The sequence below is a fragment of the Papaver somniferum genome, chromosome 6 (genome assembly GCF_003573695.1).
Source record: "Papaver somniferum cultivar HN1 chromosome 6, ASM357369v1, whole genome shotgun sequence".
NCBI classification, from domain to species: Eukaryota; Viridiplantae; Streptophyta; class Magnoliopsida; order Ranunculales; family Papaveraceae; genus Papaver; species Papaver somniferum.
Window position 1 is genome coordinate 20335110 of NC_039363.1, and position 6707 is coordinate 20341816.

General features: G+C 37.9%; 1 pseudogene; it reads right to left on the reverse strand.

Moving 5' to 3' along the window:
* Positions 1 to 986: 986 nt before the first annotated feature.
* On the reverse strand, positions 987 to 2701 carry LOC113290617 (annotated as a pseudogene).
* Between the last annotated feature and the right edge of the window lie 4006 nt (positions 2702 to 6707).

Below are 6707 nucleotides of genomic sequence, written 5' to 3' on the forward strand. Positions count from 1 at the left end.
CCAAACGGTAGCATATTTGAAACTAATACGGTGAGTGTATATTCGCCTTGTAAAACTATATATCCACAAAAAAAGGAGCACCTTTTGAAACACATAGCTCCACCATATACTATTTTGTGTTAGAGAATAACATTTTAATCATGCCAAATGGGTGTGTGCTTGTAAAAAGTCCGTGCTTGTGTTATGTAAGAATGTGACAAGAAACGGGTGTTGGTTAAAAGTGTATGTTGGTAACGTGCCAACAGTCATCCTCTATGTCGATCCTGTAAAGGTTTAAATAAACCCGAGATTCATCTTTTCCTATAACTCAAAATTAAATAAAGAATTGAATCCATGACATCTGAGAGAATTGTCAAGCGATATTTTCTCTCTATCACATGGTATCAGATATCTAAATCAATTTTACAGTTCAACAATGGCAGAAATCAACAAACACATACCATTAACCTTCAAAAATCACAAATTACTATCTCTGGAAATCGAAAATCGTACTTCTTCTGCGTAGTTACAATCGTTTCATTTTGTTGATGGATCCTTTCAATGTCCTGTCAAATTTTTTAGAAAAACATCTCCAGCTAGTCTAGAAATTGTTGAAGATCCGTCGTTTGTAGATTTAGATCCTGAGAATGAATTTGTACGAAATCCGATCTAGAACTATCGGGTGAATCAAGATCAAGCTATTCTTTCCTGGTTATTCTATACTTGTACCGAAGAAACTCACTCACATGTAATTGATTTTACCTTTTCTCATGATATTTTGATTTGTTTAGAACACAACTACAATGCTACTACCAAATCGATATTAATGTAACTAAAAACTTATTTAGTTCATCTGAAAAAAGAGTAGTGATTCTATGTTGGTGTACTTCAACAAAACTAGATCCATTTTTCATCAATTAGCACAAATCGATCGACACATTTCTGATGAAGATTTAGTCTTCCACATTCTACAAGGACTACCATCTGAATTCAATGGTTTCAAAACTTCAATCACTACCATCTGCATCACCAAGGCGAAGTTTAACATCATCCTTTCCTGACATTTGTTCTTCCCTTGGAAACATCAAGAACTCAAAGTCTACAACCTCTCTAAACTTAGGATGAGATTTGTCCTCTGGGTCGACAAAATTCTCAATTTCAGCTAGAGTGAATTCACGAAGAACTTGTTTGTTTGCAGCTGACTCGGCGTCTGAATCTGAGTCAACCCCTGACTGCTGACTCGTTTGTTTCCATTTTGAGTCAACCCCTGACCCCTGAATCTGAGTCAACCCCTGACCGAGTCAGCAGTCAGACCGTTTGTTTCCATTTTGAGTCAGATCTGACTCGACCTCTGACTCAAACATAACCCCTGACTCGGACTCATTTGAGTCAGGTAACAAAATACCCCTGACTCATGGGACCAAACCACTGACTCACTTATTTCCGAGTCAGATGAGTCAGATCTGACTCAAAACAAACATATCGACTCAGATCCAGATGAGTCAGGTGATTTCACTCAGATCCAGATGATTCAGATCCAGACGACTCAGATGAGTCAGGAGTAAACAAACATGGTGGAACCCGGAGAAGACCTTGGCGAGGAGATATCTGCATTTGCCAAAACCGTTATATTTGTCTAGTTAAAGTCATGTTCATGTTTTTCCAGCAATTAATATTGGAAGACCGATACTGAGAGCTGCTGCCATGCCGGACAAAATGACCAATGTCAGTAAGTGTTGGCACTTGGCAGCTCTCTATTGCAAATTAAGTCATTATGCAAACAGGCTATTACATGTCAGATGTGCATAACTAGATGTTGCAATAGAATATGTTGGTGTGGGTGGGAAAAAAAAATAGACCATGAAAAGAAGGGTTTCTAACCTCATTTCTGAAAGCTTGGCCAATCTGAGCTGCAGCAAAAGGGAGTTTGTTTCTTTCCATTGTAGTAATACAAGTCTTTGAAGTTCACAAATATGCCTTGCGCGGTCTCAGGTCGCATGTAACTGTCCATAAAATCTTCAAACATAAGTTTCTGGCAGCAAACGCATCATAAAAAACTAAATAAATCAAAATCACTTACCCAGGGATGGTGCCAGATGGGCCAATTGACGTCTGAAACATCAAGTTGAATGGGTAAGGATCAGAAAGAGGGTTCTTTGTATCTGGAGCAACTATCCCATACTCTAATCCTTGAACCCAATTGTTCAGGAGAGAAATCATCCAACATGGATAGAACATGTTTAAGCTCCTGAACCTTGTCAACAGACAAACTGATCAGATCCTTCTTATTGTCAAGCTTCTCCATGCAAAAATCCTTCAACAAGTGGTCTGCACGGTAACACGTTCCGGTTGTCTCATCTTTAACCATAAGATCAGTAAATTTTTCTACATGACCTGACGCTTCAAGGACAACCTCAGGTGTCAAGCAAGGGCAATCAACTTCCAACATGTTCTCCTCCAGTACAAAGTGCTTACGCCATAAGGCGAGGACATTGGATTTAACCTTAACACCGGGAGGACCATAATCATACAAACCAGCGACACCTCCGTATATTTTAACACTAGGTTTATAAAAGGATTTTGCCTCTAACGTTTGCGCTAGATTCTTTCCAAACTCTTCTTCTTTATTCACAATACCACCACCATTAGAAGAAGAAGCAGCTTGTTCAACTGATGGTTTCTCAAGTAAATCTAGGGTTTTGCCTGCCGTGGAATCATCCATTTTTTTTTGCGAGAAGTGAAAGAAACGGCGTAGAAGAGAAAATATATATATTTGGTAATAAAGCCGACACATAGGTGCCATTTAACGATGCAGTTGAATTTATAAGGAAAGTAAAAAATTCTCAAGAAAAGTTTATTTACTGAGCAAGTTGACTTTAAAAACAAAAAAACCACAGAAAATAAATGGGCAGGTTTCATTTTTTTTTTTTTTTTTGCTCGGTAAATAAAATTATATTAGGAAAGTTAGAAAATTACAAAGCTGTAAATACACCATGCATTGGAAAGCTAACAGTGAGAGATACAAGTGCAACTCACAAAGAGTGAGTGCCCGTGTACAACAGAAGATAACCCCACGTCTAACATGAACAATTAGACACCCCATGAACCAAACAAAAGGCCATTCGGAAAGAATGATTTTTTGGGACTACTCAAAAAAGGTGGGGGACTACTCTCAAGTTTTTGGGGTGGATATTGGTAGTATTTTTCAATCACTTCTTATCTGATTTTTTTTTAAATACCTACTTTACCCTTGATGATAAACTTAGTTAGTGTGACGATTGATTAGTGTTAGTGTAATGATTAATAACTGATTAGTGAGTTATATTAGTGAGATTGTTTTGTTATAACATTATTATTGAGAGATAAGAAGAAGAAGAAGAAGAAGAAGAAGAAGAAGAAGATGGGTGAACCCAAAAAATCTTTTTTTGAGTTTAGTAATTATGATTTGAGTGAATCATGTGATGATACCTCATCCTCAGAATCAGAACCCCCTTCACCTCATAGTGTATTTGTCGATACATCTAATGATCCGGAAATGAGTTATTTGTTAGATGATGAAAGTTTTTTTCCCCAAACTCAACCTAACCAAACATATGATGGATTTTATCATCCACAACCTGAAGATGAAGCTATGGGTACTTAGGTATGCCTCATATTTAGTTAGTGTAGGTTGAATTGTGCAAAATTTGGCAAAACTCAAAATTTCTGGAAAAAGTTCGGTTAGGTCAACCTAGTTCGGTTACCAAATTTAGCTTGCGAGGTAACCGAACTGTTCTTAATGTGTAGTTAGGTTACTAAATTTAACACATGCAGGTAATCGAACTACATGTTAATGGTGGTTTTTTAGAGTTCGGTTATGTAATCCCCAGAACACGTAACCGAACTATTTTTATAGAGTTTACAGTGCATACTTCGGTTTAGTCGATATCAATACCTTTGTTACCGAACTTTTTGTTCGGTAATGTCGCAGAATATATGTATATTCGTTTCTAACCGAACCCATGAGTTCGCTTTAGTCGATTTTTTCAGTTTCATGGCCGAACTTTCACATAGAAAATCTAAATATAGAGTTCGGTAAGGCCTAAATATATTTCTGGAAACTACATAACCGAACTTTTGGTTCGTTAGGGTCGATAAAAAAATTAGATTACCGAACTTTAAGTGTTAAATGTTTATGGTATTGACGTTGTGCTATTACTTGTAGGTTCCATGTGATCCAATTAAACCAATGGAAAACCAACCTTCCCCGGTTGGTATTTTGTACGATGACACATCCCATCACTACATGAATGACTTGGTATTCACAACTCCGGAAGATGTAAAGAGTTGGGCTAGACAACATGCACAAAAATACATGTGCGTATTAGTATTGAATGAGAGAAAAAGCAAAACTCGCTTTGAAATGGTTTGTGAGAGAAGCGGTGATCCCGAGAAAAGCCACAAGAGGAAGGGTTATGTTTATAAAGGAAAGACAAATAGGAAGAAAAAAATTTCTCAAAGAAGATTAAATGCCCATTCAAGCTTGCATTTAATTTAAACAAAGATAAGGGTGGATGGGTTCTTTACAGGGTTATGCAAGGTTGTCATAATCATCCTCGTCCGGAGCATCTTGAAGGACATTTCATGGCGGCAAAGCTAACTACTAAATAGATGGACAAGGTAGATAAATGAGGACAATGAGTATTTCACCGGTTCAAATGCTCCAAATACTGAAGGAGGCTAACAAGGATAACCACTCATCTTTGTCCACAATTTACAATGCAATTGAGACAATTAGAAGGAAGGAATGGAGAGATAGACAAGTAATGCAACAATTTTTTTTTTGTCCCAAGAGAAAAACTACGCGGTTCAAAAGGATGTGGATTCGGAAGGAGAGATAACACAACTATTTATTGCGCATCCGACGAGTGTTCAATTGGCTCAATGCTTTCATCAAGTTCTAATAATGGATTGCACTTATAAGACGAACAAGTACGAGATGCCATTGTTGAATATTGTTGGGAGTACTTCGACGAAGTCACCGTTTACCGTGGCGTTTTGTTTCTTAAGAGATGAGCAAGATCCTAGTTTCATTTGGTCACTAAAACAAGTTAAGGCAATCTTCCGAGGTGATGATATTCCCGGGGTTGTAGTGACGGATAATGATGTCGCATTGATGAATGCAATAGAGGAATTGTTCCCACTAGCACATAATATGCTTTATACGTTCCATATATGGTGTAATTTGATGAATAGGTGCAAGCCAATAATTTGTCCACCCAAGAAAATAGGATATGAAGAAATTAAGATGCTACCGGTAAAAGATCGAGAGGATGCAAAATAGAAAGTTGAAAAACAATAAGATAATTTACGCTAAATGGGTTGCATTCAACGGTGAATGGGAATCACTGTGTTGGTTCCTTACCGAGGAAGAGTATTATCTAAATCTTGCGAAGTTTATCTCCCATTGGGATACTCCCGATTACCCAGGTGTTGTATCGTATGTTCTTCGCCAATGGTTGGAACCACAAAAAGAGAGGTTTGTTTATGCCTATACCGACCAATATAAACACTTGGGAAATCAAGCGACAAGTTTAGTAGATTCGGCTCACCACCGGTTGAAGAAGAATCTCTTTGGATGTGTTGATAACTTCTTAACCGTGTGGAATGCTATGGAAAATTATTTCAAGCGTGACATTGATAGAATTAAAGAGAAGTTCCAAAAAATACGTATATTCAAAATGAACGAAAAATATGCCGACCACCCATTGTTCAAGGGGATCCATTACTACATATCTCGGCAATGTATGAAGTTGTTGATTATAGAAGTCGAGTTGATTGATAAATGGGAAACCAAGGCGGATGAGGTGTGTGTATGTAACATGAAGAAGTCTATGGGACTCCCTTGTCGTCATATGATAATCAAATGCGAGCATGGTGTAATCCCTTTAAGAGACATTGATCCATTTTGGAAGCATTTAAGTTTCATCCCTCCTCCAAAGAGAGAAGAAGCCGAAGAAGAGTTTGGTGATAATGAGATGGGTAGAGCCGTACTACAAATGTATCGTGGCATGAACAACCTCCAAAAACAAATCTTTTGGGATGACATTAGGAAAATTATATATCCACAAACGCAAGAGAATGTCTATGAACTGGCAAACCGAAAGGTAGACCAAGCAAAAAAGAAACTAAAAAGCAACTACGAGAATATGCAAAGGTGTTACGTAAGAAGAAAAGTGAGCAAAACTCAAATACTAGAGATCCTTGTGGAAATGAATATACCGCGACAATGTACTTGGAGAAAACCAAGAAACGGGGTAGGAGTATTGAGGAGAAAGGCGAAACAAGTGAGCGATATTTGAAGAAAAAGGGTCCGATGTGTCCATCACAACCAAGCCAACCCTCTTCTGGCGACATGAAGCTTAAGTATCCAATGTGACCCATCCAACCATATTCCCTATACGTAAAGCTTGAGGCTCCAAATAAAGACTATTTGAATGAGCTACCTCTATACATTAGAGAATACGTTATATCCACCGACGACGTTCCTCCGGATGGTAATTGTGGTTTTCATGTTGTCAATCAATAACTTGGGCCTTTCATCGAAGGTGCCAAGCAAAACAATGGGTGTGCAATCACTCATATAAGGCAAAGATTGTTGTCCAAACTAAAGGAGAATCCGGCCTTTTACAAGACAATGTTGTGCGATGGGGAGGGTAATCTCAATGAGAAATTTGTTAGGTATCAAT